Genomic DNA, 20,910 nt, shown 5'->3' on the forward strand with positions numbered 1-20,910 from the left:
TTGAGAAATTCAAAGGCTTGCATACATCTCCGGTAGAACCCGGCATACCCAAGAAAACTTCTAACTCCCTTGATAGAGGTCGGGGGAGGGAGCCTTGAAATAACATCAATTTTTGCTTTGTCCAACTCTAAATCATGCTTTGAAATTTTATGCCCAAGAACTATGCCCTCCTCAACCATAAAGTGGCATTTCTCCCAATAAAAAACAAGATTGGTTTCTTCACAATGGGCCAACACTCTATCAAGATTTTTCAAACATTCATCAAATGAGTCACCTACAAAACTAAAGTCATCCATGAATACCTCCAAAATATCTTCCACCATATCGGTGAAAATAGCCATCATACACCGCTAAAATATAGTCGGTGCATTACACAACCCAAAAGGCATCCTAGAAAAGGCAAAGGTTCCATATGGACAAGTGAAGGTGGTCTTCTCCTGATCTTTCGGAGCAATCAAGATTTGGTTGTACCCAGAATACCCATCCAAGAAACAGTAGAAGGCACGCCCAGCAATTTGATCTAACATCTGATCAAGAAAAGGCAATGGAAAGTGATCCTTGCGGGTCACTTTATTCAACGTGCGGTAGTCAATTCACACCCTCCACCTGGTGACAATCCTGGTAGGAATCAACTCATTTTGTGCATTGGTAACCACGGTCATACCACCCTTCTTCGGCACACATTGCACCGGCGAAGTCCAAGAGCTATCAGAGATAGGGTACACACCCCCGGCATTCAACCACTTGATCACCTCTTTTTTTACAACTTCTTGCATTACCTCATTCAACCTCCTTTGATGTTCCAAGGAGGGATTTGCATCATCCTACAGAATAATCTTATGCATATAGTATGCGGGGCTTATCCCCCGAATATCAGCTAAGGTCCATCCAATTGCCTTCTTCCGCTTTTGAAGCACCGCCAATATGGCATCAACCTGCATGTTAGTAAGACAAGAGGAAAGAATAACTGGCAAAGTTGAACTAGGGCCTAAGAATCCATACCTTAGGTGTGGAGGCAACGACTTCAACTCCAACACTGAAGGTTTTGTTGGTGGAGTCTTCCTATTCTCAAGATCTAAAGAGAGTTTCCTAGGCTCATAAGAGTAAGAGCCCATTCCATGCAAACATTCACACACTCCATTCGTCCTTCATCCTCATTTACATCAAGATTCAACAATACTGCCTCTAGAGGGTCCTCCACATTGATCATTGCACAAGTATCATCAACTACGTGACAAGGTCCACAAAAGAGCACACTTCAGAACTGTTGGGCTACTTCATTGACTTGCACACATGAAAGACCACTTTCTCATCACCCACTCGGAAGGTGAATTCCCCAGCTTCCACATAAACTAAGGCCTTCCCAGTAGCAAGGAAAGGTCTTCCCAATATGATTGGAACCTCATAATATACCTCACAATCCAAGATCATAAATCAGCTGGCAAGACAAATTTGTCCACCCAGACAATGACATCATCAATAATACCCAACGGTCTCTTCATAGTTCTATCCGCCATTTGTAATCTCATGGAAGTCAGCATCGGTTGCCCAATACCCAAAGTCTTGAATATTGAGTAGGCATCAAGTTGATATTTGCCACCAAATCATATAGAGCTTTTGCAAAGTTCACACTCCCAATGGTGCAAGGAATGGTGAAAGCACCGGGATCTTCTAGTTTTAGGGCCATTCAATGTACTATTGCACTAACTTGGTGGGTCATTATAGTTTAAAAATCCATGGATCTTTTCTTTGTCACCAAGTCCTTCATGAATATAGCATAACAAGGCATTTGCTCTAGAGCCTCCACCAAAGGCACATTAATGGATAAGCTCTTCATCATGTCAATAAACTTTTTAAGTTGATTCTCATTATTCTGCTTCGCGAGCCTTTGAACATAAGGTGGAGGTGGCCTTGGCAAAGGAGCATTGGCTTCAGGCACAACTATTTCCGGCATGTCTATTACGTGTTCCCTAGACGGGTTCACGTCATTCTAAGTTTCCACCTCAGCATATTGGATATCAATCCTCACTTCCTCATTTACATTCTCATCAATCACATTGTATACCACCAAAGGAATCTCATCTTCTTGCAACTCAACTTCATCACTCAAAATTTCTTTTTGTTTAGAGGCATTCACATCATCGCCTCATCCACTTCTTGTAGTTACCGCCATAACATGATTGTTCCCACCCTTCGAGTTAACTACCGTATCACTTGGTAGAGCCCACTTAGGGTGAGTATTCAAGGATCATGAGATTTGGCCTAATTGAACCTCCAAGTTTCTGATTGAAGTATTGTGGGAAGCCAACTGAGCATCAGAGTCCGCATTCTTTTTCATCATTTGTTCAAACATTATATCAATTCTCCCCATTTCATTGTTGGAAGAACTAGGACCTTGGGATGGAAATGGGGGTGGATTGTTCGGTTGTTAATACATTGGGGGCCTTTGAAAGCCTTTCCCCGAATTTCCTTGGTTGCCATTGTTCCAACCACCCTGATTGTTGTTACCACCCCAGTTGTTGTTGTTGTTGCCATTCCAATTACCCTGATTGTTCTGATTATTGTTCTGATTGCCCCAATTGGAACTTTAGTTATTGTTCCCCTAATTACTATTCCCTTATTGTTGTTGATTTCCCCAATTGCCTTGGGGTTTCCATTGTTGTTGGTTGGAAGAATTGCTCCTTTGACCCTCCCTAATAATTGTTCATATATTGCACTTCTTCATTCTGCCCATCATAACCATCATCTTGGAATTCACCATAATCATTATCATATTGATCTGAAATCCCTTGATTTTGTTGACCTCTTTGTTTTGTTGTTCACTAGCATGTTGACACCCTCCATAGCATTTACTTGGTGCAGATTTTGAACCTGCTGTAACTGTGCCTTTGCTAGCTGGATCATTGTTGTTGTTAGCTCTATTATTGCTTGCCTATGATCATGTAGCTCTTTGTGCAAGTGAGTGACCGTGGGGGTCACCCTGTGGCATATTGGCTCTACTTTGCCAAGCGGAGGACGTGTCAGCCATCTCATAAAGAATGTCACAAACCTCATCATAAGACAACTTCATGAAGTTACCCCCAACAAGTTGGTTCACTATGCATTGATTTGTTGTGTTAATGCTCCTGTAGAATGTTTGTTATATCATTGCCTCAGTCATATCATTGCTGGGATATTCCTTTTCCATGGTTCTGTATCTTTTCCATATCTCATGTAAAGGTTCGGTGGGCTCCTGCTTGAAAGTTAAGATCTCATCCCCCAATGTTGCATGTGCCCCAACAAGCAAAACTTTGCAATGAATTTATCCGCCAACTCATCCCAAGTAGTGATGGAATGGTTGGGAAGTCGTTCAAGCTAATCCAATGCCTTCCCTCTAAGTGAGAAAGGGAATAATCTCAACCGAAGTACATCCTCTGACATATTAGTTTTCTTGCTCCCCCAACAGGTATCCACGAAACCCTTGAGATGTTTGTTAGCATTCTGATGGGTAGCACCCGTAAAATACCCTCGCTGCTCCAACAATGTCAGCATCACATTTGTAATTTGAAAATTGCCCTCCCCCGGATTCGAGGTGGGACAATTGCACTTGCATATCCTTAGTTGGGAAGCACTTGAGCAGCCACTCTTGGAGGTGGCGGGGGAGGGTCTGGAACATTATCATTGTCCTGGCAGCCTCTCCTTTGTCCTTGAGGTACAATAAGAACCTCATCGTCAATATTGTCATCTACCTACTCCCCCGGCGGAAGATCTCTAAGAGGTGCGTTGTTTGCTGCCATTTTGTACCTAAATATGCGACACACACAAATTAGTAACGCAGAAGGAAAGAAGAACAATACACAAAACTATTTAGATAGTGAGCCAAAACCGTTAGCTCCCCGACAACGATGCCAAAAAGTGATCGGAGCCAACCCTACACCACTACGAAGTGGCGAGAGCGGTTGAAGCAACTTTTACCCGAGATGGTTGGGATCGAATACACATGGAGCTAGAAGTGGGAATTGGATTCCTATCTAAATTAGAGATGCGTAGTGCTCTTAATTACTTTTAAAATCATCTTTTGGTTGGTTATTACTTCTAATATTTATGCTAATGATAAGCTAACTTAAACTAAGAGTGATTGCTTGTAGGGTTTTCTAATTAGTTAAAGAGGCACTAGGGAAATGACTTTCTCCTAGGTGAATACTTGACGGGATCTAAAGCCTAAGGCAAAGACGTTATGTTAGGGATTGTGATATAGCCAATGCACGAAATTACTCACTCTATACCTCTCGGTAGCTTGAGTGACATTGCCCTAATTAACTTTCTCAAGACCAATTGGGTGTCAAACTTGTGCAAGCAATATAGGCTCAAGTCGGGTATTACTATCTCTAGGTTTAACCCTTTAATTGGGGCTATCAATCCCTTGATTACACCCCAATTCCTTGTTGGACTGATTTTCCTAGACTCAAGCCCTCTTTTTCAAGAAGAACCCAAGTCAAATAGGCACAAATTAGTGTTTGCAACCACTAATTCAACATGGAAAACACAAATCAATCCAAATATCAACTATCCATAAACATCTAAGCCTTAAATCAAAAGTCTCATCACATACCCACACTAGGGTTGAGCCACAACCCTAGCTAATGAGTTTAGTTACTCATAATAATGAAAGAAAACTGATAAATAGATGAAGAATAACACATATGATTTAATTACAAGCTAAGATAAAGAAGATTTAGTATTAATCTAGCTACAAATTACTCAAAATAGCCTAAGTCGTTCACGTGCTCTGGTCTTTCACAGATTACAAAAGATGCCCTAAAAATGTGAAAAGAAAGTATTTATACTAGGCCGAATTTTCTGGACAAAAATACCCATAACGAGGTACTGCGGTCCGCACAAAATGCAACGAGGACCGTAATGAGACTTCTTGGCTTAATTAATAATTCTCTGAATCTGGACACTGCAAGCCGCATAAAATGCATCGCGGCCGCGGTGGCTTCAACTGTGGTCCGCACAAAAAGGACCGTGGACCGCATTGGTCTTAATCTCCAAACTTCGAACTCTCTGAACCCCCATATTTGCGGACAACACAAAATCGATTGCGGCCGCGGTGAGGCCGTTGTGGTCCGCACAATAGCGGCCGCAGTGCTTGAGTTTCCAAAATATGCACCTCTCTGAATCTCCTCACTGCGGACCACACTAAATGGAATGCAGCCGCAGTAGATCTGTTGCAACTGTGCTTGGACTTGCTTGGTACTTGTGCATGTTTCACTCCTTTTTGAGCTGGTTTTGACTAATTGTCACCTTTTTTTACCAAACTCTGCAAACAAGTACAACATGTAAGCCTTTGGGACTATTTTGTATACATTTTTAATCAAAACTCAAGTAAAAAGGAGTGTAAAATGAACTATAATTCCTAGTTATCAATGACTTAAAAGAAGTTAACCTTGGCACCGATGAAGAACCAAGACCCACCTAGCTAAGTGCTTTACTAGAAGTTGATGAAGAGAGCACTTATATTGAGTTACTCAAGGAGTTCAGGGATGTCTTTGCTTGGAGTTACAAAGAGATGCCTGGCTTGGACCCGAAAGTAGCAGTCCATCACCTTGCAGTCAAAAATGGTGCTCTCCCTGTTAAACAAGCTGAAAGGCACTTTAGACCGGACTTGGTTCCCTTGATTGAAATCAAAGTTAACAAACTCATCGAAGCTGGATTTATTCGGGAAGTTAAATACCCAACATGGGTTTCAAGTATTGTCCCTGTAAGGAAGAAGAATAATGGCCAGATTCGAGTATGTGTTGACTTCAGGGATCTTAACAATGCGTGTCCATTCTAGAGCTGATGATCGATGCTACTACTAGGTACGAGGCAATGTCATTTATGGAGGGTTCATCAGGCTATAACCAAATTTGCATGGCGCCAAAAGATGAAGAGCTTACTGTATTCCGTACCCCCAAGGGTATTTATTGCTATAAGGTAATGCATTTTGGCTTGAATAATGCTGATGCTTCTTTCCAAAGAGCTATGCAGAATGTCTTTGATGATCTTCTCCACAAGAATGTTAAATGCTATGTTGATGACTTGGCAGCAAAATCAAGAAAGAAAATCGACCACTTGAAAGACTTGAGAATTGTGTTTGAGTTACTCTGGAGATACCAACTTAGGATGAATCCATTAAAATGCGCCTTTGGAGTTACCTCCGAAAAGTTCCTGGGTTTTATTGTCCGACATCGAGGGATTGAAATAGATCAAGATAAAGTAGATGCAATCTTGAAAATGCCTGAGCCCCGGAATATTCATGAATTGAAAAATCTGCAAGGAAAGCTAGCATACCTTAGGAGATTCATCTCAAACCTAGTTGGGAGGTACCAACCATTCAGTCGCCTTATGAAGAAAGGTGTCCCTTTCAAATGGGACCAAGCGTGTATCAATGCCTTGAGAGCATTAAATCCTACTTGATGAAGCCTCCGATTTTGGTAGCCCTTATACTTGGAACACCGCTGATACTATATATTTCAGTACAAGAAAGGTCTGTTGGAGCGATGTTGGCCCAAGAAAATAGTGAAGGGAAAAAAACTCCCTTTACTACTTAAGCAGGATGATGACACCAAATGAGTTGAATTATTCGCCAATTGAAAAGTTATGTTTGGCTTTAGTCTTCTCAATCCAAAAGTTGAAGCACTACTTTCAAGCTCATGTCGTTCGTTTGGTTTCTAGAGCAAATCCCATCAAGTTTGTGATGTCAAAACCTGTCCTGAGTGGTCGACTAGCAAGGTGGAACCTCCAGTTTCAACAATTTGAAATCGTGTACATCCCTTAAAAGGCTATAAAAGGACAAGCATTAGCGTACTTCTTGGCAGATCACCAATACCTGATGATTAGGAGTTAACTAACGAACTACCTGATGAGGACGCAATGGTCGTTGAAGTTCAACCTCCATGGAAGATGTACTTTGATGGTGCGCGCATCGTGGAGGAGATGGTGCTGGTGTAGTATTTGTTACTTCCCAAGGTGAAGTCTTGCCCTACTCCTTCACCTTAACACAACTTTGTTCCAACAATGTTGCTGAATATCAAGCATTAGTACTTGGGCTTGAAATAGCCGTTGATATGAAGCAATTGCAATTGCAAGTCTTTGGTGACTCCCAGTTAGTGGTCAATCAGCTTTTAGGTAGTTACAAGGCAATAAGCCTGAACTACGCCCATATCATGATTACGCTAAAAAATTAATGGGGTGGCTCGACGATGTGACTATTCAGCATATGCCAAGGAAAGAAAATAAGAAGGATGATGCTTTAGCTGCCTTAGTTTCATCGTTAATCCTGCTTGGTTACTGTTTGCCAAAAATGGGTAGTACCGCCACCAAATGAGGCTGAAGGTGAAGAAAATGAACTCAAGCATCTTGTCGTTGTTTTTGAAGTTGAGAAAGAAGAATGGCGACAACCCATTATCGACTACTTATGCTATGTGATACTTCCAGAAAATCCGCGGAGAAGGACTGAAATCTGTCGTCGTGCACCTCGCTTCCTTTACTACAAAGATACCTTATACAGAAGATCATTCGAGGGAGTACTCTTGTGATACTTAGGGGAAGATGAAGGACTCCAAGCTTTGCAAGAAGCGCATTCTGTGGTATGTGGGTCACACCAGTCTGGACCAAAGCTCAATTTCCATATAAAAAGAATGGGATATTATTGGGCAACGATGGTAAAAGATTGCTTGGACTACACTCAAAGATGCAAGACTTGTCAATTCCAAGCAAATTTTATTCATCAACCTCCTGAAGTGTTGCACCATACTGTTGCATCCTGGCCATTGACATTTGGGGATTGGATGTTGTTAGACCACTATCAAAGTCCTCTGGTGGGTACCTATACATCTTGGCTGCAACTGACTACTTCTCAAAATGGGCTGAAGTTGTTGCTCTTAAGGAAGTATAGAAGGAAAATGTTGCAAGTTTCATTCAAGTAAACATTATTTATCGCTTTGGCATTCCTCATTATATAATAACGGATAATGGAAAGCCATTCGATAATAGTTTGATGAACAAGATTTGTGATCTCTTTGGCTTCAAGCAACGTAACTCTTCGATGTACAATATTGCTGGCAATGGTCTAGCTGAGGCATTCAACAAAACTCCGTGCAACTTGTTGAAGAAAGTCGTCTCCAAATCCAAACGAGATCGGAATGACCGTATGGAAGAAGCCCTATGGGCATATAGGACAACTCACCGCACGCCAACACAAGCGATCCCTTATACACTCATTTATGGAGTTGAAGTCGTCTTGCCACTCGAGCGTCAAATACCTTCATTACGATTAGCTATTCAAGAAGGCATCACTGGTGAAGAAAATGCTCGACTTCGATTAGCAGAGTTGGAGGCTCTTGATGAGAAAAGGTTGGAAGCTCAATAGAGTCTTGAATGTTATCAAGCTCGATTGTCTCGCACCTTCAATAAAAGAGTTCGCCTAAGATCCTTTCAAGTAGAAGATCAAGTCCTTGGCATAAGAAGACCCATTATTACTTCTCATAAACCTGCATGGAAGTTCACTTCAAAATGGGATGGGCCATATGTCGTGCAAGAAGTTTATTCAAGTGAGGCTTACAAGCTGGTTGATGCAGATGTCATGAGAATCGGCCCTATAAATGGCAAGTTTTTGAAGAAGTATTATCCTTGAAGTTATAACATTCCTCGACGTACGAGCCTAAACTGCAAGTCATGACGCTCCTCGATGCATGATCATAAACTGCATATCCCTACACTCATAGCCCGCATGAGTCTAAACTGTGTACGACCTACAAAAAAAATTGTAGATTGAAAACCTCAAAAGAGGTGGCCTAGGCAAAAGTTAGGACATAATAATAATAATAATAATAATAATAATAATAATAATAATAATAACCCATTCTGAATTACGGTATGACTTGATCCTCTTCACCGAGGTACGTAGGCAGCTTAGAGTTTCATTCTCATTTCAGTCACATAAGTTCAAAAGATACATAATCCCCCAATCGTTGTCCGAATGAAGTACGATGGAGTGTAATTCATTTAATCAGCACTTGAAAATCGAGCTGAGATACCATTTTTCTATTAAACTTTGGATCCCATTATATTTAAGGGGGGCAGGTGCTATGGTAAATTGGAGTCTTCAATAAAATGATTAATATCTTTTAGGAGGCTGCCAAACATTTGCATTGAAGTCCGGGGATTCGCTATGCCTTCATGTTCGTCAAACCTTCAAGTTTTTGGTGTACCTTCATGATGTTTCAAATTCAGTGAGACTTGAACCCAATATTTTGTGAGAATGAAGCTCTTAAATTTCAATTTCTGACAATTAAAAAGGTCTTATAATCTCAAGTCTTCCACACCAAGATACAAAAATTTTGGTAAAGTCGCGCTAACTTGGAACTGTCGGCATATCAGAAACCCAAGTCGACTTCGAGATATTATCTGAAATTATCCTTAAGGCATTAAATTCTATATTTTGGATATGTTTTAGATTTCAAAGTTAAGTTTCCAATAAATTAAATGGTTCATGATTTCGACATTCTTACATCAAGATACAAAGGTTTTGGTGAAGTTGTGCAAATCTAAAACTATCAACTTGTCGAAATCTAAAGTTACATTCAAATAATATCTGGGACGATTCTCAAAGTGTTTGATTCCAAATTTTGGATATGTCTTAGATCTTGAAGTCTAATTTCTATGAAATCAAACGGTTCATAATTTTGATATTTCTACACCAAGATACAATTTTTTTAAGTGAAACTGCGCAAATCTGAAACTATCAACGTGTCTAAATTTAAAGTTAGATTCAAAATAATATATGGGACGATTCTCAAAGTGTTTGATTCCGAATTTTGGATATGTCCTAGATTTAGAAGTCTAATATTTATAAAATTAAACGGTTCATAATTTTGACTTTTCTACACCAAGATATGATTTTTTTTGTGATATTGCGCAGATCTGAAATTTTCTACGTGGTGGAATCTAAAGTTGGTTTCAAAAATATTATCTGGGGCGATGCTGAAGGTGGTTGATGCTAAATTTTGGATATATTTTAGATATTGAAGTCTAATTTTTTAGAAATCAAATGATTCATTATTTGGACTCTCCCACGACAAAATATGAAATATTTGTTACAAGCACGTAAAGCCGAAAACTAGACGACTAAGAAAAGAGTCGGACAATGTAAAACAAAAGAGAAGATAAAGTATTTAAGCCCTCGAAGTCTCCAAGTTGAAATCTTCAAGTCCGTTGGTCTTCAAGTTTCAGTCTTCAAATTCGTCAGCCTTAAAGCCGAAATATTTAAACCTCCAAGTCTTCAAGTTGAGGTCCTTAAACTCGCCGGTCTTCAAGTGGAAGTATTTGAGCCCTCAAATTTTCTCAGGTTGAAATGTCAAAGTCCGCCGAATCTTTAAGTTTGTCGGTCTTCAAGTTGAAATCTACAAAGTCCATCATATCTTCAAAGTTCTTCCAAGTGTTCAAGTTGATGTCATCATGTCCATGAAGTCTTTGAGTTGAAACTTTATAACTTTCCAATCTTAAGGTGGACACATAAGTCCCTTTGAACCTTAAGTTTACCTCTTCGTGGGCTTGTCCTTAAAAGGAAACTATAATTTTCCAATCTTAAAGTGGACATATGAGTCCCTTTGCACCTTAAGTTGGCCTCTCCGATAGTCGGGTCATTTGAGAGTAATCTCTCTGGTAGTTGGGCTACATTGAGAGTAATCTCTCCGGTAGTCGGGACACATTGAGAGTAATCTCTCCTGTAGTCGGGCCACGTTGAAAATAATCTCTTCGGTAGTCGGGCCATGAGAGTAATCTCTTCGATATTCAGTCAAGGATAAGTACACATCCCTTCACGCCCTATGATCATCTTCTTCATGCATGGATAATCTTGTTAAATAAGAACATATCCTCCTCGTTGACCTAAAAAAAGACAAAAACGTAGAAGAAGAAAAAAACAGTACCTGTCAATGATTCACTTGAACAGGCTTGTGAGCTATGACTGATGCCAATTGAAGGGAAGGCATGTCCCTATTTATAGAGCTCTAAAAGTCATTAACTGAAGAACTAATAATGATATGGGAGCTGTGATTGTTAGAGTCCAACTAGAAATCTTTATCCTAATTCAATTGAAAGAAAAAGGGTCCGGCGGTGGAGTTTATCTCTACTTACATACAAATTGGGAAAGGGACGATGGCATTCTTGTTCTAGTGGACTAAGGAAAGGATGTCCAAACAAAGGGAGACAAAGATGTCATTTTGTTCAAATTCTTGGATCCATGTGGCCTTATCCTAAATACCTCAATGAAAGAAAAACTTTAAATTCCAATCTGTTGAAGTTGGTTAAAGTTAGATGCAAAGTCTTTAAATGCACATTTTGATCAAAGTTCATTATCTGAATAGTGATCAAATTTGAGTGCTTGGTTGCACAACAATGTTTCATGGAACGTCTTTAAGGGACACACGTGAAGAATTTCTTATTTCAAGACTAGTCTTTGAAATTCACACAAGTCTTGAAGTAGGGGAATTTGTAGGCATATAAATTTTATTAAAATTAAATTTATAAAATAAATTGTATTATATTTTAAATTCAAGATATATTAGTCCAAATAAATACTACGGGCTAATACAACTGAATTAATTATATAAGTCCAATATATATGAATTAAATAAATAAGTCTTAATCCATTGGGCTAGCCCATTTAATTGAACTAAAGTGATGAGCCCACTTTATTAAGTCCAAAATGTCATCTTCCTAGAGGCCCAGTTTGGTGCCACGTGTAAAAGAAGTGGCACGCCAAGTCAAACGAAAGAGCCAATAGGATCGTGCCATGTGTCAAAATGACAAGACATGCCAAGCCAAATTAAAAGGCCAATGAAAACGCGCCACGTGTGCAAATGACATGTTCTGGTTAATCAAATACGGCCATGTCACACTTCAATTTGATTGGTCGAAAAGAGTTTGTTCTTATCACAACTCCTCCCTTCCACAACTATAAATAGAGGTTTTCATAACTTAGAAAAGACACCAAAAGTTATAACAAGAAGCAAGAAAGAGCTCGTGGATCAAACGCTGCAAATTCCTCCACAAGTTTCAAGCTCCAAGCAATCAAGTTCAAGTTCAAGCTCAAGAATTAAGAACAAATCAATTTCAAGCTCAAGAACAAAGACCAAATCAAGTTCAAGTCCAAGCAATCAAGCTCAAGCTCAAGAACAAGATCATCGTTCGTGGCAACAACTACACATTCAAGATCAAGCTCAAAGGCTCTTGAATTTATTTACTATCGAAAAGTAGAATCAGAGGAATCATAGAGATTATACACTCATATTATTTGAAATCAAATACTACGATTGTTGTAATATTTTTCGGTCTTGATCTTATTTTCTCGACGCAAATTTATTGTCTACAAATTTATATAGTGTCACGACCCAAAATCTCACCCGTCGTGATGGCGCCTATCGTGTTACAAGGCAAGCCTCAACTCAACATCTCAACACATTAGAACTTTTAAATAAAGGCGGAAGCAGTTAATATTAAATAAAAAATTTTAGAACAGAATATAACTCCAAAAGTACTAAACAATCCATCCCCAAAACCCGGTATCACTGAGTGCATGAGCATCTAAATGATAACAACATATGACTGATAAAACACTGTATGAAAATATAGAATAATAGAATATGAAAGGAAATGAGAGTCAAGGTCAGCGAATGCCATGCAACTACCTCAATAGTCTCCTGAGTCTGACTCCTCAATCAGCAACCGCCATGACCAGAAGTGTCTAGATCTGTACACGAGGTACATGGGTAACGTGAGTACACCAATTCAGTAAGTAACAGAAATAAATAAGGAACTAAGAAGTAGTCACGAGCTATGCAAATACAGTTATCTCAATAACTTTCAAATAAGAGTAGTCATACTTTTAATTTAACAGTTTAAGTCACATCAGTACGTACTCAATAAACCAGATATCAAATTTGACTTAGCAGTAAATAATATCTTCCAATAATTTTCAAAACAGTGATATGACATCTGCGATGCAACAATAATAAAATAAATGTATTTTCTCAGAATAACAATCACTCTGTCCTCTCATTCACTCCAACCTCACAATCACTCATTCCTCACATTCACTCATTCCTCCCAATCGCTCAGCACTCGGCACTCAGTAGGTACCTGCGCTCACTAGGGTATGTACAGACTCCGGAGGGGCTCCTTCAGCCCAAGTGCTATAAAATACACCGGTCAACTCACGTGCTGCACGGACAACTCACGTGCTATATAAATATAGTATCTGGATCCGCACGGACAACTCACGTGCTGCACGGGCAACTCACGTGCTATAATATAATAGCTGGATCCGCACGGACAACTCACGTGCTATAATATCAATAACCTCACAACTAGGCCCTCGGCCTCACTCAGTCATCAATCTCTCCAGTCTCTCGGACTCTCAAAAATCATATAAACAACCCAAACAGAGGTAATGTCATGTATCAACAATGAACAACAAGAGACGGAGGCATAATAAGCAAGAAAAACTATGACTGAGTATAAAACAATAATTAGCAGCTAATTCGGCAAGTACACAACCCCGTAGGTCTCAACAGTGATCATATAAGGCCTAAACATGATTTTTAACATGAAGTACAATCAATTTCTATGAAACAGAGGGGACATGTATTAAACAGTAGGCCAATTAATTTCACAGTCTCGCGGGATGGACCAAGTCACAATCCCTACGGTGCACGCCCACACGCCCGTCACCTAGCATGTACGTCACCTCCAAAATAGTCATACGACCCAATGTCCGAGGTTTCATACCCTCAGGACCAGATTTATAACCGTTACTTACCTCAATCCGAGCAAAAATCCTACTCTGAAATGCCTTTACCTCTCAAATCGACCTCTGAATGCCTTAAATCTAGCCACAGATTCAGTCAATAAAAAATATAGGAATTGATTCCACATGAAATTCTACATTTTCCATTAAAAATCCAAAATTACACTAAAAATTCATCAGTGGGGCCCACGTCTCGGAACCCGACAAAAATCACGGAATATGACCTCCCATCCAACCACGAGTCCAACCATACAAATTTTACCAAAATCCGACAACAATTCGGCCTCCAACTCATCAAATCTTATTTTCAAATCCCTAGGCCCAAATTCCCGATTTACACCTCAAAAACACGTAATCTAGCTAGGATATTCAATGATAATTCAATAATATTGACTAATAATGATCACAAGGGACTTACCTCAAGAATTCCCGTAATTCCTTGCTCAAAATTGCCAAAATTTGAGCTTTGAAGTACTGTTCATGGACACTGTACACGCTACTGTACATGGCTATTGTACACAGATACTGTTCACACAGGTGCGGTCATTGTTCACACGTGCGAAAAATGCAGAAACTGCCCAGAAAATTCCAGGAGATAAATACAAGTCCGAATTGATCCGTTAACCTTCCGAAATCCACCCGAGGCCCTCGGGACCTCAACAAAATACACCAACAAGTCCTAAAACATCATACGAACTTAGTCGAAACCTCAAACACATCATAAAATGCTAAAACCGTGCATCACACCCCAATTCAAGCCTAATGAATCTAAGAACGTCCAACTTCTATATTCGATGCAAAAACCTATCAAATCAAGTCCGAATGACTTCAAATTTTGCATACAAGTCATAAATGACATAACAAAGCTATGAAAATTTTCAGAACTGAGTTCTGACCCCGATATCAAAAAATCAACCCTCGGTCAAACTTTCCAAAAATCTTCTATTTTCCAACTTTCGCCAAAATGCGCCGAATTATCCTACAAACTTCCAAATCTAAATCTGAACATGTGCCTAAGTCTAAAATCACCATACGAAACTATTGAAATCATCAAAATTCCATTCCGGGGTCTTTTTCTCAAAAGTCAAACCTCCGGTCAAACTTAGGAAATTTTTAGCCTTAGATTTTTAGATTCCGTTAAATGGCGAATTTGATCTAGGGACATCCGAATTCGATTTCGGGCATATGACCAAGTTCCAAATCATGATACAGAACTACTGGAATGGTTAAAACTTTTATCCGAGTTTGTTTGCTCAAAATGTTGACCGAAGTCAACTCAGTTGAGTTTTAAAGCTCTAGTTCACAATTTAATCCATTTTTTACATAAAAACCTTCCAGAAAATTATACGGACTGCGCACGCAAGTCGAGGAATTATTGATAGCGCTTTTCAAGGTCCTAAAATACCGAGATAATTATTTAATTTAAATTTGGGTCATCACATGTATACATCGAAATTTTAACGGATCAAGCTAAATCCTAAATTCAAGATACTACAAGACTCTTGAAATCCTAGAAGTCTATCAGGGTTTCTCGGAGGTTACTCTACCCTACCCCTAACGCACACCTAATAAAGGAATACATATTCCTTTGAAGAGGCATCTAAAAAATGGAGATCATCTCGAAAATCCCATAAACTCACCCGATATTCACAAAGAGATCAAGAGGTAGCCAGATAATTCTTGATAATGAAATACTTCAAGAAGATCCACAACATACTTCATGGATATCAAATAAATCCATGAAAGTCTGCATCATCCTACGTTCGAGAATCACGTTGTTTCAGCCCTTGAATTATGGATAATAAATCGGAGGGAAGAATCTAGGGATAAACAGAGTTGTAACCCGCAATGTTTATCAATAAAACCCTGTTTTCTTTAAAGTTGTTTGTGATTGCAGTTTTATTTTTCTACACAAATTTATTGCAAACAAATTGGCACGCCCAGTGGGACCAGTTCTGCCCTTCATCTCTTCCTCCTGTAAATCGAAAACTCCAAGTTTCTAAAGCAGCAGTTTTATGGTCGAGTACTTCAAGTCTTGTCTTCAAGTTTCGGCAAGCCTACACCCCGATAAACCTTGAAGTAGGGGGCATTTGTAGACATCGAAATTTTAACGGATCAAGCTAAATCCTAAATTCTAGATACTACAAGACTCTTGAAATCCTAAGAGTCTATCATGGTTTCTTGGAGGTTACTCTACCCTAAATCCTAACGCACACCTAATAAAGGAATACATATTCCTTTGAAGAGGCATCTCAAATGGAGATCATCTCGAAAATACCATAAACTCACGGGATATTCACAAAGAGATCAAAAGGTGGCCAGATAATTCTTGATAATCAAATACTTCAAGAAGATCCACAACATACTTCATGGATATCAAATAAATCCATGAAAGTCTGCATCATCCTACGTTCGAGAATTGTCACACCTCCTTTTTGCGCCCCCCCCGAAGGGTTAAATGCGCGGGTGGATTTTTTCCAATTTAAGTGACAATATTCGATATGGGATTATTTATTTAATTCAGAGTCGCCACTTGGGAAAGGTTTGGCTTTTGGTGTCCCAAGTCACCGGTTTATCTTGAATCCCAAATCGAGGAAATTTTCGACTTTTCCAAATGAAGTCTGCGAACCAGAAATTCTAAGTAAGGAATTCTGTTGACCCGAGGGAAGGTGTTAGGCACCCTCGAATCCCGTGGTTCTAGCACGGTCGCTTAAATTGTTATAATGGCTAAATATATGATTTAAATACATGTTGTGTCTCATGTGCTTTTATTAAGTTTAAACCGCTTTTATTATTATCATTTATTTTTTATAGAATTGCAACGTCGTGAAAACGCATCTCAAACCACGTCACAGTCAATGCACCCGTAGTTGTTAACACATTTTGACTTCGTTGAGATTTGGATTCGGGTCACATCAATGCGCACCCAAGTTTAAGAGTGTAATTTATTAAAGGCGCCTAAAGGGTCTAGCGCGTTATTATTTTGTAGAAGGCCATGAAATTTATTAAATGGCCTATCCTGAATTCTAAATAATTATCATGGTTATTTATTGAGGGCCCCGCAATTTTGCATCTTTATTTGGCGAGGCTCATCTCTATTTTAGAAAGGATATCCTAAAGTGGCTACATTTCTAATGCATTTGTCTCTAAAACGAGAAGGAAAGGTACATGCTAATTCAATTATAGGCTTTTGCCTAATCCGGATTCTTGTCAGTTTCTAATCAACTACTTATAAAGTAAAAAACGTCATGCCTTGCGAGAATGTTTTGGTCGAACAAAAGACTACATATGAGATTGATGAAATGCAATACTTAATCCGAACATTTCTTGAGTTGAACTTAACTAAACTTATTTGGACTAGATTAAAGGATAACTGGCAAAGTAAAATACTTTAATTTGACAAGGAATCATGTACGAGCTAACGAAATACAACACTTAATCCGAACACTTCTCGAGTTGAACTTAACTAAACTTATGTGGACTAGTCTCAATTAAAAAGGCTAAATGAAACAGGAACAGTATTGTATAAGGTCGAAGTATTCATGCCCCTACTAACAAACAACTACCGAGCTAAAATACAACAGGGTAAACTCAGTCGAATATCAGTACATACTTTCGAACTGTTGAATTATAAACTAATCAATTTTTACAGGCCTATTAATGTACTATGAATATTACAACAAATACTTGAAACTTCTTCAACCTTTTTCATTTCATGCTTTCCAACTGTTTCAATTACATCAATATGGGACTTGAAATGTGTACCTGGAAATGCTGAAAATGCAAAGGAGAAGAAGAAGAAGATGTGGAAATCAGCAGCAGAAAGAAACAGGACTAGCAATAGCAGCAGGACAGGGCAACAACAATAGTGAGCAGAATAGCAGCAGCAATCAGAACAGCAACAACAGAAAGGATTCTGTTGCGAGGTAAAACTAGAGTTGAAGAAGAAACAGCCCAACGAAATAGCACACAGTGTGATGGCAACAATGCTCCAGACAATCCAATTCCGGAATATACCAAATGCAACAAAACACTAACAATAATCTCGGTTGAAATTTAGAAGAAGCAACACTGCCTAACGTATTGACAATAGATGAACTTCAGACAAACAAGACCAAGTTTCTGATTTCCCAATCTGTTTTATCTCTTTCTTGCTCTCTTTCTATTTCTGTCAACTCTTTCTTTTTCTTTTCTATCCTCACAGTGTATGTATTTCTCTTCTGTAAATTTTCAGGGTTCTCTAACCTCTAATCCTCTCTTAGGTCTGTCTTTTTCTCAGATGTGCTCCTCTTCTGTATCCTTTTTTTTTCTTTATGCTTTTTCTGTGTATCTCTATCAGCTCTCTCTTTCAAAACTCCTCACAGTGTGTGTATCTTTTTCTTTCCCCCCTCTAATTCTGTATATCTATATTCCTCTATCTCTATTCCTCTCTGGGTCCCCCCCTTCTTATTTCCAGGTTTTCCTTTTATAAGCCTTCCCATTACCCCTTTTAACAGCCTGTTTTAGAGTATCACAGTACCCTCCCATGTGCCTTCCCATTTTCATATTCCAATTAGTTAATAAAGTATAAAAAACCCATCAATATTCCCTGGTAGACTTATCTTTCCCATTTTATTAACTAAAAGCAAGTATGGGCAGTAGAATATATCTGACAGCATATGCTGGCAAACCATTTTTAAAATCAAAAGCCTTTTTATGCAGGAAAACAGGCTGTGCACAATGCACATGCTGTGCACAAGTGCACATGCCATCAACTCAGATTTCAATTACAGACCAAACCTTAGGTTTCTGAAATCATATTAACAACTATAAGTAACTGGACTTGGTTCTTAATTGATTCAGGCAAATGTTCAACAGAAGCACATCGATTTATTTTGTTCAGACAGTTGAAACTAATTGACGACACATGTCGACTCGACTATATTAGCATTACCATACACAATCGTAGCCAAAAATCAGACATTTAAACAGTATCGATGCATGATTCGAATTATACTGACTAAACAGAATTGCACTTGAGGAGTCAACTAGTCAGTCTAAATTGAAAATCAGCTAATTGCACAACACTTTCATACACATTGTCAGAACAAATGGGAGGGCTTAATCAAACAAACAGAAGTTCAGGCAAAGTGGTCAAGGCACAGTTGATGAAAGTCAAGGACCACAGATTTCAATAATCATGAACAGCTTTTAAACACAAATCACACGGACTAAAACAAGTAAAGAAAAGAAAACAGACTCACCTTAAAACTCGAAAAATCAAAAGTCTTGACTTGGATTCGAACAAGACCTTTCTTAAGGCTGAACGGACTTTAATCGAAGTGTTTCTCAGATGAGAAACACTTTGATTAAAGTCCATTAGACCTTAATCTCTTCGGTTGAACCAGTGACGAAGAACTACAAAATTTCCAAAACTCAGATCTGGGATTCATGCTTCCTTGGTCAGATTCGGACCAAACCAAGTATGGTTTGGTCACAAGGGGGGTCTGGGGAGTGTCTGGTGTGAAAGCTGGGGTTAAACTGTGTAGATCGAGTTTTGACTCGAATCTTCAAATGAAGATTCGAGAAGGTGGGGAGGGATTCGAACTACATGGTTAACAGATCCATGTTCAGGATGGCAAGGGGATTCTAGGGTGTTAAGGGGAAGGTCACCGGCGTCCATGCCGCCGGCTTTCATGGCGAAAGTATACAGGGGCGGCTAGGGTTTAGGGGAAGGGTTTGTGGAGACGAAGGCTGGGGTTCGGATAGGGGGGGCAGGGTAAGATTATGGACTTATATAGTTAGTGGGTGGATTGATCTCAACCGTTAGATCAATCTAGATCTACGGTCTGGATCTGATGGCTTAAGTGGAACAATGTCGTTTCAAGGGTAAAGGGTTGGGGTCGGTCCGGGTGAGACGGGTCGGGTTTGTTGGTGGGTTATGGGGAATTGATCTCGGCCGTTGATTACTCTGAGATCAACGGCCCAGATCGACCTGGATCAATACGACGTCGTTTGGATACCCTGGGTATCAGCTGGTGTTGGACCGGGCAGGCCTGGCTTGGACGTTGTTTGTTTTGGGCCAATTTATTAAATTGGCCCAATCCGGAAGAAGAAAGGGCCCTTTTCTCTTTTATTTTTTTATTTTTTTATTTCTTTTCTTATTTATTTTAAAAACAAAACTAAGCAAAAAATCAAATTAAAATTAAATACACACTCAATACAATTATTTGCACACACACAAAAGATATTTCAAAACAGGTAAAATCAAACAAAACAAAATCACGGACAAAGATGCCTGTTTATGCCTTTCTATTTAAACCATGTTACGGTTCAGATTATGCATGACACGTACACATTTTTTTGAATTTTGTTTTAATAAAGTAAATAAATAAAAATGGGCCAAAGTCACAAATAAAACAACAAAGTGCCGCACAGAAATCCAAAAATTGTACAGCAGGACCAATTTTTATTCTTTTGGAGCGACTGTCGCGCAAAAACAAAAATCACGTGCTCACAAGAATCACACTGTTTCAGCCCTCGAATTATGAATAATAAATCGGAGGGAAGAATCAAGGGAAAAACAGAGTTGTAACCCGCAATATTTATCAATAAAATCCTTTTTTCTTTAAAGTTGTTTGTGATTGCGGTTTATTTTTCTACACAAATTTATTGCAAACAAGGTATATGATATAAAATAAATATTTTAAATGTATATGGAATTAACTAGTGTTTAATGGGTATACCGCGTAGATTTTCCTAAATCTCACTTTGGTAGCATGTATTGCTTTGCTTTAAAATTCACAAACGAAACAATGCTTTTACTTTCATGTTTTCTTTCTTACCTTTACATGAGATTGCCAAATTTTTTTACACCAGCTATATAATATATAGAGTACTCTAGGAGAGGGTTGGGTGTGCTATAATAAAACAAGATTGCAAAGGGTAGGTTTGAAATATTGTCGTAACATTTTATCATTTAGACCAAATTAGGTTAAAAAAATATTAACTCTTAAACTACAAAAGAAGTTTGTTTTAACAATATAAAACCTCAAAAAAATTCTTTGAAAATTTTCCAAAAATTTATTGATGTTAGC

The sequence above is a fragment of the Nicotiana sylvestris genome, chromosome 8 (assembly GCF_000393655.2).
Source record: "Nicotiana sylvestris chromosome 8, ASM39365v2, whole genome shotgun sequence".
Classification (NCBI taxonomy): domain Eukaryota; kingdom Viridiplantae; phylum Streptophyta; class Magnoliopsida; order Solanales; family Solanaceae; genus Nicotiana; species Nicotiana sylvestris.